The sequence below is a fragment of the Oncorhynchus clarkii genome, chromosome 23, assembly GCF_045791955.1.
Source record: "Oncorhynchus clarkii lewisi isolate Uvic-CL-2024 chromosome 23, UVic_Ocla_1.0, whole genome shotgun sequence".
NCBI classification, from domain to species: Eukaryota; Metazoa; Chordata; class Actinopteri; order Salmoniformes; family Salmonidae; genus Oncorhynchus; species Oncorhynchus clarkii.
In genome coordinates, this window is record NC_092169.1 from 38,432,111 (window position 1) to 38,459,879 (window position 27,769).

Below are 27,769 nucleotides of genomic sequence, written 5' to 3' on the forward strand. Positions count from 1 at the left end.
AAATGACATGAGTGGCACTTGCCAAGGTGAAGCCGCGCATTTCTGAACTGGTCTCTGAAAGGCAACAGCAGAAGTCACACTGATTTGCAGTAAATATTCATTATTATGTTTTTGTTTTTGTGAGAAAATTATGTTTTGATGATTTTGTTCTTTAAACACAGTGATGTTGATGCACGGTTCATTTTGTGCACCAGTAAAATACACTGCTCAAAAAAATAAAGGGAACACTTAAACAACGCAATGTAACTCCAAGTCAATCACACTTCTGTGAAATCAAACTGTCCACTTAGGAAGCAACACTGATTGACAATAAATTTCACATGCTGTTGTGCAAATGGAATAGAGAACAGGTGGAAATTATAGGCAATTAGCAAGACACCCCCAATAAAGGAGTGGTTCTGCAGGTGATAACCACAGACCACTTCTTAGTTCCTATGCTTCCTGGCTGATGTTTTGGTCACTTTTGAATGCTGGCGGTGCTTTCACTCTAGTGGTAGCATGAGACGGAGTCTACAACCCACACAAGTGGCTCAGGTAGTGCAGCTCATCCAGGATGACACATCAATGCGAGCTGTGGCAAGAAGCTTTGCTGTGTCTGTCAGCGTAGTGTCCAGAGCATGGAGGCGCTACCAGGAGACAGGCCAGTACATCAGGAGACGTGGAGGAGGCCGTAGGAGGGCAACAACCCAGCAGCAGGACCGCTACCTCTGCCTTTGTGCAAGGAGGAGCACTGCTAGAGCGCTGCAAAATGACCTCCAGCAGGCCACAAATGTGCATGTGTCTGCTCAAACGGTCAGAAACAGACTCCATGAGGGTGGTATGAGGGCCCGATGTCCACAGGTAGGGGTTGTGCTTACAGCCCAACACCGTGCAGGACGTTTGGAATTTGCCAGAGAACACCAAGATTGGCAAATTCGCCACTGGCGCCCTGTGCCCTTCACAGATGAAAGCAGGTTCACACTGAGCACATGTGACAGACGTGACAGTCTGGAGACGCCGTGGAGAACGTTCTGCTGCCTGCAACATCCTCCAGCATGACCGGTTTGGCGGTGGGTCAGTCATGGTGTGGGGTGGCATTTTTTTGGGGGGGGGGGGGCGCACAGCCCTCCATGTGCTCGCCAGAGGTAGCCTGACTGCCATTAGGTACCGAGATGAGATCCTCAGACCCCATGCGAGACCATATGCTGGTGCGGTTGGCCCTGGGTTCCTCCTAATGCAAGACAATGCTAGACCTCATGTGGCTGGAGTGTGTCAGCAGTTCCTGCAAGAGGAAGGCATTGATGCTATGGACTGGCCCGACCGTTCCACCGGATGCTTTTGTCCAGGTCTGGGAGGAGATCCCTCAGGAGACCATCCGCCACCTCATCAGGAGCATGCCCAGGCGTCGTAGGGAGGTCATACAGGCACGTGGAGGCCACACACACTACTGAGCCTCATTTTGACTTGTTTTAAGGACATTACATCAAAGTTGGATCAGCCTGTAGTGTGGTTTTCCACTTTAAGTTTGAGTGTGACTCCAAATCCAGACCTCCATGGGTTGATAAATTTGATTTCCATTGATAATTTTTGTGTGATTTTGTTGTCAGCACATTCAACTATGTAAAGAAAAAAGTATTTAATAAGAATATTTCATTCATTCAGATCTAGGATGTGTTACTTTAGTGTTCCCTTTATTTTTTTGAGCAGTGTTTTGAATTTGAAAAAATAATATTTTATTATTCCAATTAAGAAGGGTTCGGGGAATGCGCATATGAAACTGGTGGGGTTCAGTACCTCCAACAAGGTTAAGATCAAACTGATCCTAACTGTTATAGGCCTATTTCTATTTTGCCCTGTTTATCAAAAGTATTGGAAAAACTTCAACAACGTCAACAATCACCTGACTGACTTTCTTGATGTTTATAGTATTCTCTCTGGTATGCAATCTGGTTTCTGCTCAGGTTATGAATGTGTCACTGCAACCTTAAAGGTCCCCAATGATGTCACAATTGCCCTTGATTCTAAGCAATATTGTGCTGCTATTTTTATTGACTTGGCCAAAGCTTTTGCTACGGTAGACCATTCCATTCCTGTGGGCTGGCTAAGAAGTATTGGTGTCTCTGAGGGGTCCTTGGCCTGGTTTGCTAACTACCTCTCTTTTAAAGAGTGCAGTGTATAAAGTCAGAAAATCTGCTGTCTCTGCCATTGCCTGTCACCAAGGGAGTACCCCAAGGCTCGATCCTAGGCCCCACACTCTTCTCAATTTACATCAACATAGCTCAGACAGTAGGAAGCTGTCTCATCCATTTATATGCAGATGATACAGTCTTATACTCAGCTGGCCCTTCCCCGGATATTGTGTTAAATGCTCTACAACAAAGATTTCTTAGTGTCCAACAAGCTTTCTCTACCCTTAACCTTGTTCTGAACACCTCCGAAAACAAAGGTAATGTGATTTGGTAAGAAGAATGCTCCTCTCACCACAGGTTTGATTACTACCTCTGAGGGTTTAGAGCTTGAGGTAAGTCACCTCATACAAGTACTTGGGAGTATGGCCAGACGGTACACTGTCCTTCTTTTCTAATCTATACCCCATTTTTCTAATCTATACCCCATCTATCTAATCTATAGCCCATCTATCTAATCTATACCCCATCTTTCTAATCTATACCCCATCTATCTAATATGTACCCCATCTTTCTAATCTGTACCCCATCTTTCTAATCTGTACCCCATCTCTTTAGATCAGAGCAGATGAAAGGAAAGACATAAGACCTCTTAATGCTAAATGGAAACGCACTTATTTATGTTGTCAGACCAGAACATTGTAGCTCCCCATGAGTAGCCCCGGCCTACTAACTGTTAGCTTGTTAGCACAGGCCTGCTAACTGTCTGAATCGCCGCGTCCCAACCACTCACTGGACCCATATTTACTTTCAATCTCTTTTCGATTTTTAATTTGATTATACCTTCCGGTAACCTGCCTCACCCAATGTGATACGGAATCGCTATTATTTTTAATTTTTAGAACACATTCAAGAACCTCCAGAAGCTAACCAGCTAACTAGCTATTTAGTCATTGTTAGCCACTGCTAGCGGCTTTTACCTTCTGCACAGCCAGCCAGTTTATTTAACCTTTAATACTCGCCAGTCTAGCTTCCCTGCCCCATCCACCGCTGCCCCCTGGACACTGATCACTTGGCTACATAGCTTTTGCATGCTGGACTGTCCATTAATCACGGTACTCCATTCTGCTTGTTTATGTTTTATCTGTCGGCCCCAGCCGCACTCGGGCTCTGTGTGTAGTTAATCCGACCCTCCCTGCCTAGTCAACGCCATTTTACCTGCTGTTGTTGTGCTAGCTGATTAGCTGTTGTTGTCTCACCTACTGTTTTAGCTAGCTCTCCCAATTCAACACCTGTGATTACTGTATGCCTCGCTGTATGTCTCTCTCAAATGTCAATATGCCTTGTATACTGTTGTTCAGGTTAGTTATCATTGTTTTAGTTTACAATGGAGCCCCTAGTTTCACTCTTCATACCCCTGGTACCTCCTTTGTCCCACCTCCCACACATGCGGTGACCTCACTCATTACAACCAGCATGTCCAGAGATACAACCTCTCTCATCATCACCCAGTGCCTGGGCTTACTTCCGCTGTACCCGCACCCCACCATACCCCTGTCTGCGCATTATGCCCTGAATATATTCTACCATGCCCAGAAATCTGCTCCTTTTATTCTCTGTCCCCAACGCTCTAGGCGACCAGTTTTGATAGCCTTTAGCCGCACCCTCATACTACTCCTCCTCTGTTCCGCGGGTGATGTGGAGGTAAACCCAGGCCCTGCATGTCCCCAGGCACCCTCATTTGTTGACTTCTGTGATCAAAAAAGCCTTGGTTTCATGCATGTCAACATCAGAAGCCTCCTCCCTAAGTTTGTTTTACTCACTGCTTTAGCACACTCTGCTAACCCTGATGTCCTTGCCGTGTCTGAATCCTGGCTCAGGAAGGCCACCAAAAATTCTGAGATTTCCATACCCAACTATAACATTTTACGTCAAGATAGAACTGCCAAAGGGGGAGGAGTTGCAGTCTACTGCAGAGATAGCCTGCAAAGTAATGTCATACTTTCCAGGTCCATACCCAAACAGTTCGAACTACTAATTTTAAAAATTACTCTCTCCAGAAATAAGTATCTCACTGTTGCCGCCTGCTACCGACCCCCCTCAGCTCCCAGCTCTGCCCTGGACACCATTTGTGAATTGATCGCCCCCCATCTAGCTTCAGAGTTTGTTCTGTTAGGTGACCTAAACTGGGATATGCTTAACACCCCGGCAGTCCTACAATCTAAGCTAGATGCCCTCAATCTCACACAAATCATCAAGGAACCCACCAGGTACAACCCTAAATCTGTAAACAAGGGCACCCTCATAGACGTCATCCTGACCAACTAGCCCCTTCAAATACACCTCCGCTGTCTTCAACCAGGATCTCAGCGATCACTGCCTCATTGCCTGTATCCGCTACGGAGCCGCAGTCAAACGACCACTCTTCATCACTGTCAAATGCTCCCTAAAACACTTCTTTGAGCAGGCCTTTCTAATCGACCTGGCCCGGGTATCCTGGAAGGACATTGACCTCATCCCGTCAGTTGAGGATGCCTGGTCATTCTTTAAAAGTAACTTCCTCACCATTTTAGATAAGCATGCTCCGTTCAAAAAATGCAGAACTAAGAACAGATATAGCCCTTGGTTCACTCCAGACCTGAATGCCCTCGACCAGCACAAAAACATCCTGTGGCGGACTGCAATAGCATCGAATAGTCCCCGTGACATGCAACTGTTCAGGGAAGTCAGGAACCAATACACGCAGTCAGTCAGGAAAGCTAACGCCAGCTTCTTCAGGCAGAAATTTGCATCCTGTAGCTCCAACTCCAAAAAGTTCTGGGACACTGTGATGTCCATGGAGAACAAGAGCACCTCCTCCCAGCTGCCCACTGCACTGAGGCTAGGTAACACGGACACCACCGATAAATCCATGATTATCGAAAACTTCAACAAGCATTTCTCAACGGCTGGCCATGCCTTCCGCCTGGCTACTCCAACCTCGGCCAACAGCTCCGCCCCCCCCACAGCTACTCAAGCCTCTCCAGGTTCTCCTTTACCCAAATCCAGATAGCAGATGTTCTGAAAGAGCTGCAAAACCTGGACCCGTACAAATCAGCTGGACTTGACACTGTGGACCCTCTATTTCTGAAACTATCCGCCGCCATTGTCGCAACCCCTATTACCAGCCTGTTCAACCTCTCTTTCATATCGTCTGAGATCCCCAAGGATTGGAAAGCTGCGGCAGTCATCCCCCTCTTCAAAGGGGGAGACACCCTGGACCCAAACTGTTACAGACCTATATCCATCCTGCCCTGACTATCTAAGGTCTTCGAAAGCCAAGTCAACAAACAGGTCACTGACCATCTCGAATCCCACCGTACCTTCTCCGCTGTGCAATATGGTTTCCGAGCCGGTCACGGGTGCACCTCAGCCACGCTCAAGGTACTAAACGATATCATAACCGCCATCGTTAAAAGACAGTACTGTGCAGCCGTCTTCATCGACCTTGCCAAGGCTTTCGACTCTGTCAATCACCATATTCTTATCGGCAGATTCAGTAGCCTCGGTTTTTCTGATGACTGTCTTGCCTGGTTCACCAACTACTTTGCAGACAGAGTTCAGTGTGTCAAATCGGAGGGCATGCTATCCGGTCCTCTGGCAGTCTCTATGGGAGTGCCACAGGGTTCAATTCTCGGGCCGACTCTTTTCTCTGTATATATCAATGATGTTGCTCTTGCTGCGGGCGATTCCCTGATCTACCTCTACGCAGACAACACCATTCTATATACTTCCGACCCGTCCTTGGACAGTGTGCTATCTAACCTCCAAACGAGCTTCAATGCCATACAACACTCCTTCCGTGGCCTCCAACTGCTCTTAAACGCTAGTAAAACCAAATGCATGCTTTTCAACCGTTCGCTGCCTGCACCCGCACGCCTGACTAGCATCACCACCCTGGATGGTTCCGACCTTGAATATGTGGACATCTATAAGTACCTAGGTGTCTGGCTAGACTGTAAACTCTCCTTCCAGACTCATATCAAACATCTCCAATCGAAAATCAAATCTAGAGCCGGCTTTCTATTCCGCAACAAAGCCTCCTTCACTCACGCCGCCAAACTTACCCTCGTAAAACTGACTATCCTACCGATCCTCGACTTCGGCGATGTCATCTACAAAATAGCTTCCAACACTCTACTCAGCAAACTGTTTGCAGTTTATCACAGTGCCATCCGTTTTGTCACTAAAGCACCTTATACCACCCACCACTGCGACCTGTATGCTCTAGTCGGCTGGCCCTCGCTACATATTCGTCGCCAGACCCACTGGCTCCAGGTCATCTACAAGTCCATGCTAGGTAAAGCTCCGCCTTATCTCAGTTCACTGGTCACGATGGCAACACCCACCCGTAGCACGCGCTCCAGCAGGTGTATCTCACTGATCATCCCTAAAGCCAACACCTCATTTTACCGCCTTTCGTTCCAGTTCTCTGCTGCATGTGACTGGAACGACTTGCAAAAATCGCTGAAGTTGGAGACTTTTATCTCCCTCACTATCTTCAAACATCTGCTATCTGAGCAGCTAACCAATCGCTGCAGCTGTACATAGTCTATCGGTAAATAGCCCACCCATTTTTACCTACGTCATCCCCATACTGTTTTTATTTATTTACTTTTCTAATCTTTTGCACACCAATATCTACCTGTACATGACCATCTGATCATTTATCACTCCAGTGTTAATCTGCAAAATTGTAATTATTCGCCTACCTCCTCATGCCTTTTGCACACAATGTATATAGACTCTTTATATATCTCTTTATTTATATAGACTTTTTTTTCTACTGTGTTATTGACTTGTTAATTGTTTACTCCATGTGTAACTCTGTGTTGTCTGTTCACACTGCTATGCTTTATCTTGGCCAGGTCGCAGTTGCAAATGAGAACTTGTTCTCAACTAGCCTACCTGGTTAAATAAAGGTGAAATACATTTTTTTTTTTAAGTATGCCCGTGACCTCTTCCCTGGAAGTGGTTCACCACAACACTGATGAGTCCATCATAGAAAGACAAGTTAGATTTCATCTCTCAACCAGCCTCCTGTGGTAATAAACTTGCATCTTATTTTATTTACTCACTGACTGACTGACTGATTCTCTGCCCTGACACAAGTCGGCACAATTCACTTAAATTTCATTTCCCTCTGTCCTCTCTTCTTTTTTTTTACCCTGTTTCTCTTTAAAGTAAAACATATATACAGCTCAGTTAAAGACCTAGGATTTAAACATCCATTGCATGCCTTTGAATGCATTGACATGCCCTTGGAAAAACATTTTACTCTGAGCTACTCTTGACATTTCTACTCTCTCCTTGAGAAATGCAGTCCTGGGTTGAGATCCGCAGATATAAAGGGAGAGGAAATTTTAAACTGCCTGTCAAAGGACTTGCTTGACAAGAGGAAAACAGATAGCCCAGACACAGATGGAGAGAGAGATATGGAAGAGGAGAGTCGAAGACCGAGGGAAGGGGACAAGGGGACATTTTCAGACAGACGTAAATCAGTAGCCCAGTGTGCTGTCCCACTGAGGAAGAGGTGTATTTTGCTGAACTATAGAGACTAGACAGAGGAGAGTGAGGAAGGCTAGAGAGAGACAGAGAAAGAGCTCTATAGCAGTGTGTGTCATAGAAGTGAAGAAGAGGTGTCTCTTGGTGGTCTCCTTCCTCTTCTCTAGACAAGGGTTGAGCAGCCTCAGTAGCTGTAGGATCCTCTCCTCCCTGCGTAAATCAGTCAGATATTCCAGTTGAGACCTTTGATGTAGAGACGCAGTGTTGCTGAGTTGTGTTTCTGGACAATCTCCACTCTGGGCATGAACCTAGAGGAAACACTCATACACTGTTACTACCTGGGAGGTAATGGGTGCATAACAAGACTTGTTGTGTGTTTGTTTGTGTGTCTATACTGTATCAGTGTGCTGTACAGTACTGGGCGATCTTGATGTAGTAGTGTGTGGGCTTGGGCATGAGAAATTCCCCAGGGATCTCCACCTCAGCGGTCTGGGCGGAGAAGTTGCTGAGGAAGCGACACTTCTCCTCGATCAGGAAGAACTTGGGCAGCAACTTGGTCTTGGCCTCCAGGATCTTGATCGACTTCTTCAGCTAGGAGATGCCAGGCATGTTGAAGTCAAAGTCTGCATGGGGACAGAGACACAGAGAAAGGGGTTGATAACCTACATGAGGCTAGAGGTAGTGGAGGCAGACAACATGTTAGAAGGATGAGGCTGGAGGTGGTGTAAGTAGTGGAGGTAGTGGAGGTTGACAACATGTTAGAAGGATGAGGCTGGAGGTAGTGGAGGTTGACAACATGTTAGAAGGATGAGGCTGGAGGTAGTGGAGGTTGATAAACATGTTAGAAGGATGTGGCTGGAGGTAGTGGAGGTTGACAACATGTTAGAAGGATGAGGCTGAAGGTAGTGGACTTAGTAGAGGTAGACAACATGTTGGAAGGATGAGGCTGGAGGTAGTGGAGGTTGACAACATGTTAGAAGGATGAGGCTGGAGGTAGTGGACGTAGTGGAGGTAGACAACATGTTAGAAGGATGAGGCTGAAGGTAGTGGAGGTTGACAACATGTTAGAAGGATGAGGCTGGAGGTAGTGGAGGTTGACAACATGTTAGAAGGATGAGGCTGGAAGTAGTGGAGTTTGAAAACATGTTAGAAGGACGAGGCTGAAGGTAGTGGACGTAGTGGAGGTAGACAACATGTTAGAAGGATGAGGCTGGAGGTAGTGGAGGATGACAACATGTTAGAAGGATGAGGCTGGAGGTAGTGGAGGTTGACAACATTTTAGAAGGATGAGGCTGAAGGTAGTGGACTTAGTGGAGGTAGACAACATGTTAGAAGGATGAGGCTGAAGGTAGTGACGTAGTGGAGGTAGACAACATGTTAGAAGGATGAGGCTGAAGGTAGTGGAATTAGTGGAGGTAGACAACATGTTAGAAGGATGAGGCTGGAGGTAGTGGACGTAGTGGAGGTAGACAACATGTTAGAAGGATGAGGCTGAAGGTAGTGGACGTAGTGGAGGTAGACAACATGTTAGCAGGATGAGGCTGAAGGTAGTGGACGTAGTGGAGGTAGACAACATGTTAGAAGGATGAGTCTGGAGGTAGTGGAGGTAGACAACATGCTAGAAGGATGAGGCTGGAGGTAGTGGAGGTTGACAACATGTTAGAAGGATGAGGCTGGAGGTAGTGGAGGTTGACAACATGTTAGAAGGATGAGACTGAAGGTAGTGGACTTAGTGGAGGTAGACAACATGTTAGAAGGAATAGGCTGAAGGTAGTGGACGTAGTGGAGGTTGACAACATGTTAGAAGGATGAGTCTGGAGGTAGTGGAGGTAGACAACATGTTAAAAGGATGAGGCTGGAGGTAGTGGAGGTTGACAACATGTTAGAAGGATGAGGCTGAATGTAGTGGACTTAGTGGAGGTAGACAACATGTTATAAGGATGAGGCTGAAGGTAGTGGATGTAGTGGAGGTAGACAACATGTTAGAAGGATGAGGCTTGAGGTAGTGGAGGTTGACAACATGTTAGAAGGATGAGGCTGGAGGTAGTGGAGGTTGACAACATGTTAGAAGGATGAGGCTGGAGGTAGTGGAGGTTGACAACATGTTAGAAGGATGAGGCTGAAGGTAGTGGACTTAGTGGAGGTAGGCAACATGTTAGAAGGATGAGGCTGGAGGTAGTGGACGTTGACAACATGTTAGAAGGATGAGGCTGGAGGTAGTGGACGTAGTGGAGGTAGACAACATGTTAGAAGGATGAGGCTTGAGGTAGTGGAGGTTGACAACATGTTAGAAGGATGAGGCTGGAGGTAGTGGAGGTTGACAACATGTTAGAAGGATGAGGCTGGAGGTAGTGGAGGTTGACAACATGTTAGAAGGATGAGGCTGGAGGTAGTGGACATAGTGGAGGTAGACAACATGTTAGAAGGATGAGGCTTGAGGTAGTGGAGGTTGACAACATGTTAGAAGGATGAGGCTGGAGGTAGTGGAGGTTGACAACATGTTAGAAGGATGAGGCTGAAGGTAGTGGACTTAGTGGAGGTAGACAACATGTTAGAAGGATGAGGCTGGAGGTAGTGGACGTAGTGGAGGTAGACAACATGTTAGAAGGATGAGGCTGAAGGTAGTGGAGGTTGACAACATGTTAGAAGGATGAGGCTGGAGGTAGTGGAGGTTGACAACATGTTAGAAGGATGAGGCTGAAGGTAGTGGATTTAGTGGAGGTAGACAACATGTTAGAAGGATTAGGCTGGAGGTAGTGGAGGTTGACAACATGTTAGAAGGATGTGGCTGGAGGTAGTGGAGGTTGACAACATGTTAGAAGGATGAGGCTGGAGGAAGTAGAGGTTGACAACATGTTAGAAGGATGAGGCTGGAGGTAGTGGAGGTTGACAACATGTTAGAAGGATGAGGCTGGAGGTAGTGGAGGTTGACAACATGTTAGAAGGATGAGGTTGGAGGTAGTGGAGGTTGACAACATGTTAGAAGGATGAGGCTGGAGGTAGTGGAGGTTGACAACATGTTAGAAGGATGAGGCTGGAGGTAGTGGACGTAGTGGAGGTAGACAACATGTTAGAAGGATGAGGCTGGAGGTAGTGGAGTTTGACAACATGTTAGAAGGATGAGGCTGGAGGTAGTGGACGTAGTGGAGGTAGACAACATGTTAGAAGGATGAGGCTTGAGGTAGTGGAGGTTGACTACATGTTAGAAGGATGAGGCTGGAGGTAGTGGAGGTTGACAACATGTTAGAAGGATGAGGCTGGAGGTAGTGGACGTAGTGGAGGTAGACAACATGTTAGAAGGATGAGGCTTGAGGTAGTGGAGGTTGACAACATGTTAGAAGGATGAGGCTGGAGGTAGTGGAGGTTGAAAACATGTTAGAAGGATGAGGCTGGAGGTAGTGGAGGTAGACAACATGTTAGAAGGATGAGGCTGGAGGTAGTGGAGGTTGACAACATGTTAGAAGGATGAGGCTGAAGGTAGTGGAGGTTGACAACATGTTAGAAGGATGAGGCTGAAGGTAGTGGAGGTTGACAACATGTTAGAAGGATGAGGCTGGAGGTAGTGGAGGTTGATAAACATGTTAGAAGGATGTGGCTGGAGGTAGTGGAGGTTGACAACATGTTAGAAGGATGAGGCTGAAGGTAGTGTAAGTAGTGGAGGTAGTGGAGGTTGACAACATGTTAGAAGGATGAGGCTGGAGGTAGTGGAGGTTGACAACATGTTAGAAGGATGAGGCTGGAGGTAGTGGAGGTTGATAAACATGTTAGAAGGATGTGGCTGGAGGTAGTGGAGGTTGACAACATGTTAGAAGGATGAGGCTGAAGGTAGTGGAGGTTGACAACATGTTAGAAGGATGACGCTGGAGGTAGTGGAGGTTGACAACATGTTAGAAGGATGAGGCTGAAGGTAGTGGATTTAGTGGAGGTAGACAACATGTTAGAAGGATTAGGCTGGAGGTAGTAGAGGTTGACAACATGTTAGAAGGATGTGGCTGGAGGTAGTGGAGGTTGACAACATGTTAGAAGGATGAGGCTGGAGGTAGTGGAGGTTGACAACATGTTAGGAGGATGAGGCTGGAGGTAGTGGAGGTTGACAACATGTTAGAAGGATGAGGCTGGAGGTAGTGGAGGTTGACAACATGTTAGAAGGATGAGGTTGGAGGTAGTGGAGGTTGACAACATGTTAGAAGGATGAGGCTGGAGGTAGTGGAGGTTGACAACATGTTAGAAGGATGAGGCTGGAGGTAGTGGACGTAGTGGAGGTAGACAACATGTTAGAAGGATGAGGCTGAAGGTAGTGGAGGTTGACAACATGTTAGAAGGATGAGGCTGGAGGTAGTGGAGGTTGACAACATGTTAGAAGGATGAGGCTGGAGGTAGTGGACGTAGTGGAGGTAGACAACATGTTAGAAGGATGAGGCTTGAGGTAGTGGAGGTTGACAACATGTTAGAAGGATGAGGCTGGAGGTAGTGGAGGTTGACAACATGTTAGAAGGATGAGGCTGGAGGTAGTGGACGTAGTGGAGGTAGACAACATGTTAGAAGGATGAGGCTGGAGGTAGTGGAGTTTGACAACATGTTAGAAGGATGAGGCTGGAGGTAGTGGACGTAGTGGAGGTAGACAACATGTTAGAAGGATGAGGCTTGAGGTAGTGGAGGTTGACTACATGTTAGAAGGATGAGGCTGGAGGTAGTGGAGGTTGACAACATGTTAGAAGGATGAGGCTGGAGGTAGTGGACGTAGTGGAGGTAGACAACATGTTAGAAGGATGAGGCTTGAGGTAGTGGAGGTTGACAACATGTTAGAAGGATGAGGCTGGAGGTAGTGGAGGTTGAAAACATGTTAGAAGGATGAGGCTGGAGGTAGTGGAGGTAGACAACATGTTAGAAGGATGAGGCTGGAGGTAGTGGAGGTTGACAACATGTTAGAAGGATGAGGCTGAAGGTAGTGGAGGTTGACAACATGTTAGAAGGATGAGGCTGAAGGTAGTGGAGGTTGACAACATGTTAGAAGGATGAGGCTGGAGGTAGTGGAGGTTGATAAACATGTTAGAAGGATGTGGCTGGAGGTAGTGGAGGTTGACAACATGTTAGAAGGATGAGGCTGAAGGTAGTGTAAGTAGTGGAGGTAGTGGAGGTTGACAACATGTTAGAAGGATGAGGCTGGAGGTAGTGGAGGTTGACAACATGTTAGAAGGATGAGGCTGGAGGTAGTGGAGGTTGATAAACATGTTAGAAGGATGTGGCTGGAGGTAGTGGAGGTTGACAACATGTTAGAAGGATGAGGCTGAAGGTAGTGGAGGTTGACAACATGTTAGAAGGATGACGCTGGAGGTAGTGGAGGTTGACAACATGTTAGAAGGATGAGGCTGAAGGTAGTGGATTTAGTGGAGGTAGACAACATGTTAGAAGGATTAGGCTGGAGGTAGTAGAGGTTGACAACATGTTAGAAGGATGTGGCTGGAGGTAGTGGAGGTTGACAACATGTTAGAAGGATGAGGCTGGAGGTAGTGGAGGTTGACAACATGTTAGGAGGATGAGGCTGGAGGTAGTGGAGGTTGACAACATGTTAGAAGGATGAGGCTGGAGGTAGTGGAGGTTGACAACATGTTAGAAGGATGAGGTTGGAGGTAGTGGAGGTTGACAACATGTTAGAAGGATGAGGCTGGAGGTAGTGGAGGTTGACAACATGTTAGAAGGATGAGGCTGGAGGTAGTGGACGTAGTGGAGGTAGACAACATGTTAGAAGGATGAGGCTGAAGGTAGTGGAGGTTGACAACATGTTAGAAGGATGAGGCTGGAGGTAGTGGAGGTTGACAACATGTTAGAAGGATGAGGCTGGAGGTAGTGGACGTAGTGGAGGTAGACAACATGTTAGAAGGATGAGGCTTGAGGTAGTGGAGGTTGACAACATGTTAGAAGGATGAGGCTGGAGGTAGTGGAGGTTGACAACATGTTAGAAGGATGAGGCTGGAGGTAGTGGAGGTTGACAACATGTTAGAAGGATGAGGCTGGAGGTAGTGGAGGTTGAAAACATGTTAGAAGGATGAGGCTGGAGGTAGTGGAGGTAGACAACATGTTAGAAGGATGAGGCTGGAGGTAGTGGAGGTTGACAACATGTTAGAAGGATGAGGCTGAAGGTAGTGGAGGTTGACAACATGTTAGAAGGATGAGGCTGAAGGTAGTGGAGGTTGACAACATGTTAGAAGGATGAGGCTGGAGGTAGTGGAGGTTGATAAACATGTTAGAAGGATGTGGCTGGAGGTAGTGGAGGTTGACAACATGTTAGAAAGATGAGGCTGAAGGTAGTGTAAGTAGTGGAGGTAGTGGAGGTTGACAACATGTTAGAAGGATGAGGCTGGAGGTAGTGGAGGTTGACAACATGTTAGAAGGATGAGGCTGGAGGTAGTGGAGGTTGATAAACATGTTAGAAGGATGTGGCTGGAGGTAGTGGAGGTTGACAACATGTTAGAAGGATGAGGCTGAAGGTAGTGGACTTAGTAGAGGTAGACAACATGTTGGAAGGATGAGGCTGGAGGTAGTGGAGGTTGACAACATGTTAGAAGGATGAGGCTGGAGGTAGTGGACGTAGTGGAGGTAGACAACATGTTAGAAGGATGAGGCTGAAGGTAGTGGAGGTTGACAACATGTTAGAAGGATGAGGCTGGAGGTTGTGGAGGTTGACAACATGTTAGAAGGATGAGGCTGGAAGTAGTGGAGTTTGAAAACATGTTAGAAGGACGAGGCTGAAGGTAGTGGACGTAGTGGAGGTTGACAACATGTTAGAAGGATGAGGCTGGAGGTAGTGGAGGATGACAACATGTTAGAAGGATGAGGCTGGAGGTAGTGGAGGTTGACAACATTTTAGAAGGATGAGGCTGAAGGTAGTGGACTTAGTGGAGGTAGACAACATGTTAGAAGGATGAGGCTGAAGGTAGTGACGTAGTGGAGGTAGACAACATGTTAGAAGGATGAGGCTGAAGGTAGTGGAATTAGTGGAGGTAGACAACATGTTAGAAGGATGAGGCTGGAGGTAGTGGACGTAGTGGAGGTAGACAACATGTTAGAAGGATGAGGCTGAAGGTAGTGGACGTAGTGGAGGTAGACAACATGTTAGCAGGATGAGGCTGAAGGTAGTGGACGTAGTGGAGGTAGACAACATGTTAGAAGGATGAGTCTGGAGGTAGTGGAGGTAGACAACATGCTAGAAGGATGAGGCTGGAGGTAGTGGAGGTTGACAACATGTTAGAAGGATGAGGCTGGAGGTAGTGGAGGTTGACAACATGTTAGAAGGATGAGGCTGAAGGTAGTGTACTTAGTGGAGGTAGACAACATGTTAGAAGGATGAGGCTGAAGGTAGTGGACGTAGTGGAGGTAGACAACATGTTAGAAGGATGAGGCTGGAGGTAGTGGAGTTTGACAACATGTTAGAAGGATGAGGCTGGAGGTAGTGGAGGTTGACAAGATGTTAGAAGGATGAGGCTGGAGGTAGTGGAGGTTGACAACATGTTAAAAGGATGAGACTGAAGGTAGTGGACTTAGTGGAGGTAGACAACATGTTAGAAGGAATAGGCTGAAGGTAGTGGACGTAGTGGAGGTTGACAACATGTTAGAAGGATGAGTCTGGAGGTAGTGGAGGTTGACAACATGTTAAAAGGATGAGGCTGGAGGTAGTGGAGGTTGACAACATGTTAGAAGGATGAGGCTGAATGTAGTGGACTTAGTGGAGGTAGACAACATGTTATAAGGATGAGGCTGAAGGTAGTGGATGTAGTGGAGGTAGACAACATGTTAGAAGGATCAATCAATCAATCAATCAAATTTATTTTATATAGCCCTTCGTACATCAGCTGATATCTCAAAGTGCTGTACAGAAACCCAGCCTAAAACCCCAAACAGCAAGCAATGCAGGTGAAGAAGCACGGTGGCTAGGAAAAACTCCCTAGAAAGGCCAAAACCTAGGAAGAAACCTAGAGAGGAACCAGGCTATGTGGGGTGGCCAGTCCTCTTCTGGCTGTGCCGGGTGGAGATTATAACAAAACATGGTCAAGATGTTCAAATGTTCATAAATGACCAGCATGGTCGAATAATAATAAGGCAGAATAGTTGAAACTGGAGCAGCAGCACAGTCAGGTGGACTGGGGACAGCAAGGAGTCATCATGTCAGGTATTCCTGGGGCATGGTCCTAGGGCTCAGGTCCTCCGAGAGAGAGAAAGAAAGAGAGAATTAGAGAGAGCATATGTGGGATGGCCAGTCCTCTTCTGGCTGTGCCGGGTGGAGATTATAACAGAACATGGCCAAGATGTTCAAATGTTCATAAATGATCAGCATGGTCGAATAATAATAAGGCAGAACAGTTGAAACTGGAGCAGCAGCACAGCCAGGTGGACTGGGGACAGCAAGGAGTCATCATGTCAGGTAGTCCTGGGGCATGGTCCTAGGGCTCAGGTCCTCCGAGAGAGAGAAAAAGAGAAGGAGAGAATTAGAGAACGCACACTTAGATTCGAATAGGACAGGAGAAGTACTCCAGATATAACAAACTGACCCTAGCCCCCCGACACATAAACTACTGCAGCATAAATACTGGAGGCTGAGACAGGAGGGGTCAGGAGACACTGTGGCCCACTCCGAGGACACCCCCGGACAGGGCCAAACAGGAAGGATATAACCCCACCCACTTTGCCAAAGCACAGCCCCCACACCACTAGAGGGATATCTTCAACCACCAACTTACCATCCTGAGACAAGGCTGAGTATAGCCCACAAAGACCTCCGCCACGGCACAACTTAAGGGGGGGGGGGGGGGGGGCGCCAACCCAGACAGGATGACCACATCAGTGACTCAACCCACTCAGGTGACGCACCTCCTCCAGGGACGGCATGAGAGAGCCCCAGTAAAGCCAGTGACTCAGCCCCTGTAATAGGGTTAGAGGCAGAGAATCCCAGTGGAAAGAGGGGAACCGGCCAGGCAGAGACAGCAAGGGTGGTTCGTTGCTCCAGAGCCTTTCCGTTCACCCTCCCACTCCTGGGCCAGACTACACTCAATCATATGACCCACTGAAGAGATGAGTCTTCAGTAGAGACTTAAAGGTTGAGACCGAGTTTGCGTCTCTGACATGGGTAGGCAGACCGTTCCATAAAAATGGAGCTCTATAGGAGAAAGCCCTGCCTCCAGCTGTTTGCTTAAAAATTCTAGGGACAATTAGGAGGCCTGCGTCTTGTGACCGTAGCGTACGTGTAGGTATGTACGGCAGGACCAAATCAGAGAGATAGATAGGAGCAAGCCCATGTAATGCTTTGTAGGTTAGCAGTAAAACCTTGAAATCAGCCCTTGCTTTGACAGGAAGCCAGTGTAGAGAGGCTAGCACTGGAGTAATATGATCAAATTTTTTGGTTCTAGTCAGGATTCTAGCAGCCGTATTTAGCACCAACTGAAGTTTATTTAGTGCTTTATCCGGGTAGCCGGAAAGTAGAGCATTGCAGTAGTCTAACCTGGAAGTGACAAAAGCATGGATTAATTTTTCTGCATCATTTTTGGACAGAAAGTTCCTGATTTTTGCAATGTTACGTAGATGGAAAAAAGCTGTCCTTGAAATGGTCTTGATATGTTCTTCAAAAGAGAGATCAGGGTCCAGAGTAACGCCGAGGTCCTTCACAGTTTTATTTGAGACGACTGTACAACCATTAAGATTAATTGTCAGATTCAACAGAAGATCTCTTTGTTTCTTGGGACCTAGAACAAGCATCTCTGTTTTGTCCGAGTTTAAAAGTAGAAAGTTTGCAGCCATCCACTTCCTTATGTCTGAAACACATTCTTCTAGCAAGGGCAATTTTGGGGCTTCACCATGTTTAATTGAAATGTACAGCTGTGTGTCATCCGCATAGCAGTGAAAGTTAACATTATGTTTTCGAATAACATCCCCAAGAGGTAAAATATATAGTGAAAACAATAGTGGTCCTAAAACGGAACCTTGAGGAACACCGAAATTTACAGTTGATTTGTCAGAGGACAGACCATTCACAGAGACAAACTGATATCTTTCCGACAGATAAGATCTAAACCAGGCCAGAACTTGTCCGTGTAGACCAATTTGGGTTTCCAATCTCTCCAAAAGAATGTGGTGATCGATGGTATCAAAAGCAGCACTAAGGTCTAGGAGCACGAGGACAGATGCAGAGCCTCGGTCCGATGCCATTAAAATGTCATTTACCACCTTCACAAGTGCCGTCTCAGTGCTATGATGGGGTCTAAAACCAGACTGAAGCATTTCGTATACATTGTTTGTCTTCAGGAAGGCAGTGAGTTGTTGCGCAACAGCCTTTTCTAAAATTTTTGAGAGGAATGGAAGATTCGATATAGGCCGATAGTTTTTTATATTTTCTGGGTCAAGGTTTGGCTTTTTCAAGAGAGGCTTTATTACTGCCACTTTTAGTGAGTTTGGTACACATCCGGTGGATAGAGAGCCGTTTATTATGTTCAACATAGGAGGGCCAAGCACAGGAAGCAGCTCTTTCAGTAGTTTAGTTGGAATAGGGTCCAGTATGCAGCTTGAAGGTTTAGAGGCCATGATTATTTTCATCATTGTGTCAAGAGATATAGTACTAAAACACTTGAGTGTCTCTCTTGATCCTAGGTCCTGGCAGAGTTGTGCAGACTCAGGACAACTGAGCTTTGAAGGAATACGCAGATTTAAGGAAGAGTCCGTAATTTGCTTTCTAATAATCATAATCTTTTCCTCAAAGAAGTTCATGAATTTATCACTGCTAAAGTGAAAGTCATCCTCTCTTGGGGAATGCTGCTTTTTAGTTAGCTTTGCGACAGTATCAAAAAGGAATTTCGGATTGTTCTTATTTTCCTCAATTAAGTTAGAAAAATAGGATGATCGAGCAGCAGTAAGGGCTCTTCGGTACTCCACAGTACTGTCTTTCCAAGCTAGTCGGAAGACTTCCAGTTTGGTGTGGCGCCATTTCCGTTCCAATTTTCTGGAAGCTTGCTTCAGAGCTCGGGTATTTTCTGTGTACCAGGGAGCTAGTTTCTTATGAGAAATGTTTTTAGTTTTTAGGGGTGCAACTGCATCTAGGGTATTGCGCAAGGTTAAGTTGAGTTCCTCAGTTAGGTGGTTAACTGATTTTTGTCCTCTGGCGTCCTTGGGTAGGCAGAAGGAGTCTGGAAGGACATCAAGGAATCTTTGTGTTGTCTGTGAATTTATAGCACGACTTTTGATGATCCTTGGTTGGGGTCTGAGCAGATTATTTGTTGCAATTGCAAACGTAATAAAATGGTGGTCCGATAGTCCAGGATTATGAGGAAAAACATTAAGATCCACAACATTTATTCCATGGGACAAAACTAGGTCCAGCGTATGACTGTGACAGTGAGTGGGTCCAGAGACATGTTGGACAAAACCCACTGAGTCGATGATGGCTCCGAAAGCCTTTTGGAGTGGGTCTGTGGACTTTTCCATGTGAATATTAAAGTCACCAAAGATTAGAATATTATCCGCTATGACTACAAGGTCCGATAGGAATTCAGGGAACTCAGTGAGGAACGCTGTATATGGCCCAGGAGGCCTGTAAACAGTAGCTATAAAAAGTGATTGAGTAGGCTGCATAGATTTCATGACTAGAAGCTCAAAAGACGAAAACGTCATTTTTTTTTTTGTAAATTGAAATTTGCTATCGTAAATGTTAGCAACACCTCCGCCTTTGCGGGATGCACGGGGGATATGGTCACTAGTGTAGCCAGGAGGTGAGGCCTCATTTAACACAGTAAATTCATCAGGCTTAAGCCATGTTTCAGTCAGGCCAATCACATCAAGATTATGATCAGTGATTAGTTCATTGACTATAATTGCCTTTGAAGTAAGGGATCTAACATTAAGTGGCCCTATTTTGAGATGTGAGGTATCATGATCTCTTTCAATAATGACAGGAATGGAGGTGGTCTTTATCCTAGTGAGATTGCTAAGGCGAACACCGCCATGTTTAGTTTTGCCCAACCTAGGTCGAGGCACAGACACGGTCTCAATGGTGATAGCTGAGCTGACTACACTGACTGTGCTAGTGGCAGACTCCACTATGCTGGCAGGCTGGCTAACAGCCTGCTGCCTGGCCTGCACCCTATTTCATTGTGGAGCTAGAGGAGTTAGAGCCCTGTCTATGTTGGTAGATAAAATGAGAGCACCCCTCCAGCTAGGATGGAGTCCGTCACTCCTCAGCAGGTCAGGCTTGGTCCTGTTTGTGGGTGAGTCCCAGAAAGAGGGCCAATTATCTACAAATTCTATCTTTTGGGAGGGGCAGAAAACAGTTTTCAACCAGCGATTGAGTTGTGAGACTCTGCTGTAGAGCTCATCACTCCCCCTAACTGGGAGGGGGCCAGAGACAATTACTCGATGCCGACACATCTTTCTAGCTGATTTACACGCAGAAGCTATGTTGCGCTTGGTGATCTCTGACTGTTTCATCCTAACATCGTTGGTGCCGACGTGGATAACAATATCTCTATACTCTCTACACTCGCCAGTTTTAGCTTTAGCCAGCACCATCTTCAGATTAGCCTTAACGTCGGTAGCCCTGCCCCCCGGTAAACAGTGTATGATCGCTGGATGATTCTCAAGTCTAATACTGCGGGTAATGGAGTCGCCAATGACTAGAGTTTTCAATTTGTCAGAGCTAATGGTGGGAAGCTTCGGCGTCTCAGACCCCGTAACGGGAGGAGTAGAGACCAGAGAAGACTCGGATGAGAAGGATGAGGCTTGAGGTAGTGGAGGTTGACAACATGTTAGAAGGATGAGGCTGGAGGTAGTGGAGGTTGACAACATGTTAGAAGGATGAGGCTTGAGGTAGTGGAGGTTGACAACATGTTAGAAGGATGAGGCTGGAGGTAGTGGAGGTTGACAACATGTTAGAAGGATGAGGCTGGAGGTAGTGGAGGTAGGCAACATGTTAGAAGGATGAGGCTGGAGGTAGTGGAGGTTGACAACATGTTAGAAGGATGAGGCTGAAGGTAGTGTACTTAGTGGAGGTAGACAACATGTTAGAAGGATGAGGCTGAAGGTAGTGGACGTAGTGGAGGTAGACAACATGTTAGAAAGATGAGGCTGGAGGTAGTGGAGTTTGACAACATGTTAGAAGGATGAGGCTGGAGGTAGTGGAGGTTGACAAGATGTTAGAAGGATGAGGCTGGAGGTAGTGGAGGTTGACAACATGTTAGAAGGATGAGACTGAAGGTAGTGGACTTAGTGGAGGTAGACAACATGTTAGAAGGAATAGGCTGAAGGTAGTGGACGTAGTGGAGGTTGACAACATGTTAGAAGGATGAGTCTGGAGGTATTGGAGGTAGACAACATGTTAGAAGGATGAGGCTGGAGGTAGTGGAGGTTGACAACATGTTAGAAGGATGAGGCTGAATGTAGTGGACTTAGTGGAGGTAGACAACATGTTATAAGGATGAGGCTGAAGGTAGTGGATGTAGTGGAGGTAGACAACATGTTAGAAGGATGAGGCTTGAGGTAGTGGAGGTTGACAACATGTTAGAAAGATGAGGCTGGAGGTAGTGGAGGTTGACAACATGTTAGAAGGATGAGGCTGGAGGTAGTGGAGGTTGACAACATGTTAGAAGGATGAGGCTGAAGGTAGTGGACGTAGTGGAGGTAGACAACATGTTAGAAGAATGAGGCTGAAGGTAGTGGAGGTTGACAACATGTTAGAAGGATGAGGCTGGAGGTAGTGGAGGTTGACAACATGTTAGAAGGATGAGGCTGGAGGTAGTGGACGTAGTGGAGGTAGACAACATGTTAGAAGGATGAGGCTTGAGGTAGTGGAGGTTGACAACATGTTAGAAGGATGAGGCTGGAGGTAGTGGAGGTTGACAACATGTTAGAAGGATGAGGCTGAAGGTAGTGGACTTAGTGGAGGTAGACAACATGTTAGAAGGATGAGGCTGGAGGTAGTGGACGTAGTGGAGGTAGACAACATGTTAGAAGGATGAGGCTGAAGGTAGTGGAGGTTGACAACATGTTAGAAGGATGAGGCTGGAGGTAGTGGAGGTTGACAACATGTTAGAAGGATGAGGCTGCAGGTAGTGGATTTAGTGGAGGTAGACAACATGTTAGAAGGATTATGCTGGAGGTAGTGGAGGTTGACAACATGTTAGAAGGATGTGGCTGGAGGTAGTGGAGGTTGACAACATGTTAGAAGGATGAGGCTGGAGGTAGTGGAGGTTGACAACATGTTAGGAGGATGAGGCTGGAGGTAGTGGAGGTTGACAACATGTTAGAAGGATGAGGCTGGAGGTAGTGGAGGTTGACAACATGTTAGAAGGATGAGGCTGGAGGTAGTGGACGTAGTGGAGGTAGACAACATGTTAGAAGGATGAGGCTTGACGTAGTGGAGGTTGACAACATGTTAGAAGGATGAGGCTGGAGGTAGTGGAGGTTGAAAACATGTTAGAAGGATGAGGCTGGAGGTAGTGGAGGTAGACAACATGTTAGAAGGATGAGGCTGGAGGTAGTGGAGGTTGACAACATGTTAGAAGGATGAGGCTGAAGGTAGTGGAGGTTGACAACATGTTAGAAGGATGAGGCTGAAGGTAGTGGACTTAGTGGAGGTAGACAACATGTTAGAAGGATGAGGCTGGAGGTAGTGTAGGTTGACAACATGTTAGAAGGATGAGGCTGGAGTTAGTGGACGTAGTGGAGGTAGACAACATGTTAGAAGGATGAGGCTGAAGGTAGTGGACATAGTGGAGGTAGACAACATGTTAGCAGGATGAGGCTGAAGGTAGTGGACGTAGTGGAGGTAGACAACATGTTAGAAGGATGAGTCTGGAGGTAGTGGAGGTAGACAACATGTTAGAAGGATGAGGCTGGAGGTAGTGGAGGTTGACAACATGTTAGAAGGATGAGGCTGGAGGTAGTGGAGGTTGACAACATGTTAGAAGGATGAGGCTGAAGGTAGTGTACTTAGTGGAGGTAGACAACATGTTAGAAGGATGAGGCTGAAGGTAGTGGACGTAGTGGAGGTAGACAACATGTTAGAAGGATGAGGCTGGAGGTAGTGGAGGTTGACAACATGTTAGAAGGATGAGGCTGAAGGTAGTGTACTTAGTGGAGGTAGACAACATGTTAGAAGGATGAGGCTGAAGGTAGTGGACGTAGTGGAGGTAGACAACATGTTAGAAGGATGAGGCTGGAGGTAGTGGAGTTTGACAACATGTTAGAAGGATGAGGCTGGAGGTAGTGGAGGTTGACAAGATGTTAGAAGGATGAGGCTGGAGGTAGTGGAGGTTGACAACATGTTAGAAGGATGAGACTGAAGGTAGTGGACTTAGTGGAGGTAGACAACATGTTAGAAGGAATAGGCTGAAGGTAGTGGATGTAGTGGAGGTAGACAACATGTTAGAAGGATGAGGCTTGAGGTAGTGGAGGTTGACAACATGTTAGAAAGATGAGGCTGGAGGTAGTGGAGGTAGACAACATGTTAGAAGGATGAGGCTGGCGGTAGTGGAGGTTGACAACATGTTAGAAGGATGAGGCTGGAGGTAGTGGACGTAGTGGAGGTAGACAACATGTTAGAAGAATGAGGCTGAAGGTAGTGGAGGTTGACAACATGTTAGAAGGATGAGTCTGGAGGTATTGGAGGTAGACAACATGTTAGAAGGATGAGGCTGGAGGTAGTGGAGGTTGACAACATGTTAGAAGGATGAGGCTGAATGTAGTGGACTTAGTGGAGGTAGACAACATGTTTTAAGGATGAGGCTGAAGGTAGTGGATGTAGTGGAGGTAGACAACATGTTAGAAGGATGAGGCTTGAGGTAGTGGAGGTTGACAACATGTTAGAAAGATGAGGCTGGAGGTAGTGGAGGTAGACAACATGTTAGAAGGATGAGGCTGGCGGTAGTGGAGGTTGACAACATGTTAGAAGGATGAGGCTGGAGGTAGTGGACGTAGTGGAGGTAGACAACATGTTAGAAGAATGAGGCTGAAGGTAGTGGAGGTTGACAACATGTTAGAAGGATGAGGCTGGAGGTAGTGGAGGTTGACAACATGTTAGAAGGATGAGGCTGGAGGTAGTGGACGTAGTGGAGGTAGACAACATGTTAGAAGGATGAGGCTGGAGGTAGTGGAGGTTGACAACATGTTAGAAGGATGAGGCTGAAGGTAGTGGACTTAGTGGAGGTAGACAACATGTTAGAAGGATGAGGCTGGAGGTAGTGGACGTAGTGGAGGTAGACAACATGTTAGAAGGATGAGGCTGAAGGTAGTGGAGGTTGACAACATGTTAGAAGGATGAGGCTGGAGGTAGTGGAGGTTGACAACATGTTAGAAGGATGAGGCTGCAGGTAGTGGATTTAGTGGAGGTAGACAACATGTTAGAAGGATTAGGCTGGAGGTAGTGGAGGTTGACAACATGTTAGAAGGATGTGGCTGGAGGTAGTGGAGGTTGACAACATGTTAGAAGGATGAGGCTGGAGGTAGTGGAGGTTGACAACATGTTAGGAGGATGAGGCTGGAGGTAGTGGAGGTTGACAACATGTTAGAAGGATGAGGCTGGAGGTAGTGGAGGTTGACAACATGTTAGAAGGATGAGGTTGGAGGTAGTGGAGGTTGACAACATGTTAGAAGGATGAGGCTGGAGGTAGTGGAGGTTGACAACATGTTAGGAGGATGAGGATGGAGGTAGTAGAGGTTGACAACATGTTAGAAGGATGAGGCTGGAGGTAGTGGAGGTTGACAACATGTTAGAAGGATGAGGTTGGAGGTAGTGGAGGTTGACAACATGTTAGAAGGATGAGGCTGGAGGTAGTGGAGGTAGACAACATGTTAGAAGGATGAGGCTGGAGGTAGTGGAGGTTGACAACATGTTAGAAGGATGAGGCTGAAGGTAGTGGAGGTTGACAACATGTTAGAAGGATGAGGCTGGAGGTAGTGGAGGTTGACAACATGTTAGAAGGGTGAGGCTGGAGGTAGTGGACGTAGTGGAGGTAGACAACATGTTAGAAGGATGAGGCTGGAGGTAGTGGAGGTTGACAACATGTTAGAAGGATGAGGCTGGAGGTAGTGGAGGTAGAAGGAAGCCAACATCAAAGCCTACACTGACAAACATAAAATTCAAAGTTTGGGTTCAAATGGTTTAGTCTATTATGGTTCATAGAGAACTAAATTATTTAGTCTTTTAAAGTTCATTCAGAAAACTAAATGGTTTATTGCAGTGGTTCCCAAATTGTTTATATTCCTGTAACCCTTCAAACATTCAACCTCCAGCTGCGTACCCCCTCTAGCACCAGGGTCAGCGCACTCTCAAATGTTGTTTTTTTACCATCATTGTAAACCTGCCACACACGCACTATACAATACATTTATTTAACATAAGAATGAGTATGAGTTTTATGTCACACCCGGCTCGTAGGAAGTGACAAAGAGCTCTTATAGGACCAGGGCACAAATAATAACTGTAATGCTCCGGGTGTCGTGGGTGTGGAGTCAAATGCAGGAGACAGAGAGTTCAATGCTGCGCGTCTTTTAATCGCACCAATGCACCACAGGGTGCTCACAAAAACGTTACGTTCCCAAAACACAGGGAATCAAAATGTACAAATGGGAAACAACGTGCCTATACCACAGAGCCGAAGGTTTACATAGAAATAATCCCGCACAACAACCAGGCGGGCCGGCTGTCTAATAAAGACAAACTAATTAAACATTCACAGGTGCTACCACTCAACATACAAGGAGGGGAAGGAAAAACAATCAGTGGCAGCCAATAGGCCGGTGACGACGACCGCCGAGCGCCACCTGCCCGGGAAAGGGAAACACCCTCGGTCGGACTCGTGACAGTACCCCCCCCCTGACGCGTGGCTCCCGCAGCGCGCTGACACCGGCCTCGAGGTCGCCCCGGAGGACGAGGCGCAGGGCGATCCGGGTGGAGGCGATGGAAATCCCTCAACATGGAGGGATCCAAGATGTCCCCCACCGGTACCCAGCACCTCTCCTCCGGACCGTACCCCTCCCAGTCCACGAGGTACTGCAGGCCCCTCACCCGGCGTCTTGAGTCCAGAATGGCCCGGATCGTGTACGCCGGGGACCCCTCGATGTCCAGCGGGGGGGGAGGGACCTCCGGTACCTCACTGTCCTGCAGGGGACCAGCTACCACCGGCCTGAGGAGAGACACATGAAACGAGGGGTTAATACGATAATAGGAAGGGAGTTGTAATCGATAACACACCTCGTTTATCCTCCTCAGGACTTTAAAGGGCCCTACACACTGCGGACCCAGCTTCCGGCAGGGCAAGCGGAGAGGTAGGTTTCGGGTCGAGAGCCAGACCCTGTCCCCCGGTACAAACACGGGGGCCTCACTGCGGTGGCGGTCAGCACTCCTCTTCTGCCGTCCACTCGCTTGTCGTAGAGATTCCTGGACGGCCCTCCAGGTCTCCTTGGAGCGCTGTACCCATTCCTCCACCGCAGGAGCCTCGGTCTGGCTCGGATGCCATGGTGCCAGGACCGGCTGGTACCCCAACACACACTGAAAAGGGGACACGTTAGTAGAGGAGTGGCGTAGTGAGTTCTGAGCCATTTCAGCCCAGGGAATGTATCGTGCCCACTCCCCTGGCCGATCCTGGCAATACGACCGCAGAAACCTACCCACCTCCTGGTTCACTCTCTCCACCTGCCCATTACTCTCGGGGTGATAACCGGAGGTCAGGCTGACAGAGACCCCCAAACGTTCCATGAACGCTCTCCATACCCGGGACGTGAATTGGGGGCCCCGATCAGAAACGATGTCCTCCGGCACCCCGTAGTGCCGGAAGACATGGGTGAATAACGCCTCCGCAGTCTGTAGGGCTGTAGGGATACCGGGCAACGGGAGGAGACGGCAGGACTTAGAGAACCGATCCACAATCACCAGAACCGTGGTGTTCCCCTGAGACGGCGGGAGATCGGTTAGGAAATCTATGGACAGATGTGACCATGGCCGCTGTGGAACAGGGAGGGGTTGTAGCTTCCCTCTAGGAAGGTGCCTAGGAGCCTTACTCTGAGCGCACACTGAACAGGAGGAGACATAACCCTTAACGTCCTTAGCCAACGTAGGCCACCAATACCTCCCCTGAAGGCTCCCCACTGTCCTCGTCACCCCAGGGTGACCCGAGGAGGGTAGGACGTGAGCCCACCGAATCAGTTTGTCCCGAACACCAAGCGGCACGTACCTTCGCCCCGCTGGACACTGAGAAGGCGCAGGTTCAGCCCGTAACGCCCGCTCGATGTCCGAGTCCACCTCCCATACCACTGGGGCTACCAGCTTCGAGGCGGGAAGGATGGGAGTAGGTTCGGTGGACCCATCCTCCGTGTCATAAAGGCGGGACAGTGCGTCAGCCTTCACGTTCTGGGAGCCCGGTCTATAAGACAAAGTAAATCGGAACCGGGTGAAGAACATGGCCCACCTTGCCTGACGTGGGTTAAGTCTCCTAGCTGCCCGAATATACTCCAGATTCTGGTGGTCGGTCCAGATGAGAAAGGGGTGTTTAGCCCCCTCAAGCCAGTGTCTCCACACCTTCAGAGCTCTAACCACCGCTAGCAACTCCCGGTCCCCCACATCATAGTTACGCTCCGCTGGGCTGAGCTTCCTTGAGAAGAAAGCGCAGGGTCGGAGTTTTGGTGGCGTACCCGAGCGCTGTGATAGCACGGCACCCACCCCAGCCTCGGACGCGTCCACCTCCACTATGAATGCTAGAGAGGGGTCCGGATGCGCCAACACGGGCGCATCAGTAAACAGCGCCTTCAACTTGTTGAATGCTCCGTCCGCCTCTGCTGACCACTGCAAACGCACCGGGCCCCCCTTCAGCAGTGAGGTGATGGGAGCCGCTACCTGGCCAAAACCCCGGATAAACCTCCGGTAGTAGTTGGCAAAACCCAGAAAACGCTGCACCTCCTTTACCGTGGTCGGAGTCGGCCAATTACGCACGGCCCTAATGCGGTCACCCTCCATCACTACCCCCGAGGTGGAAATGCGATATCCCAGAAAAGAGACGGCTCGTTTAGAGAACACGCATTTCTCAGCCTTGACATATAGGTCATGCTCCAGCAGTCTACCAAGCACCTTGCGCACCAGAGACACATGCGCG

At 47.7% G+C, this 27,769-nt stretch overlaps 1 pseudogene; it reads right to left on the bottom strand.

Annotated features, from left to right (window-relative positions):
* LOC139381285 (transformation/transcription domain-associated protein-like) overlaps positions 1–27,769 on the bottom strand; it is a 188,171-nt pseudogene that overhangs the window by 23,905 nt on the left and 136,497 nt on the right.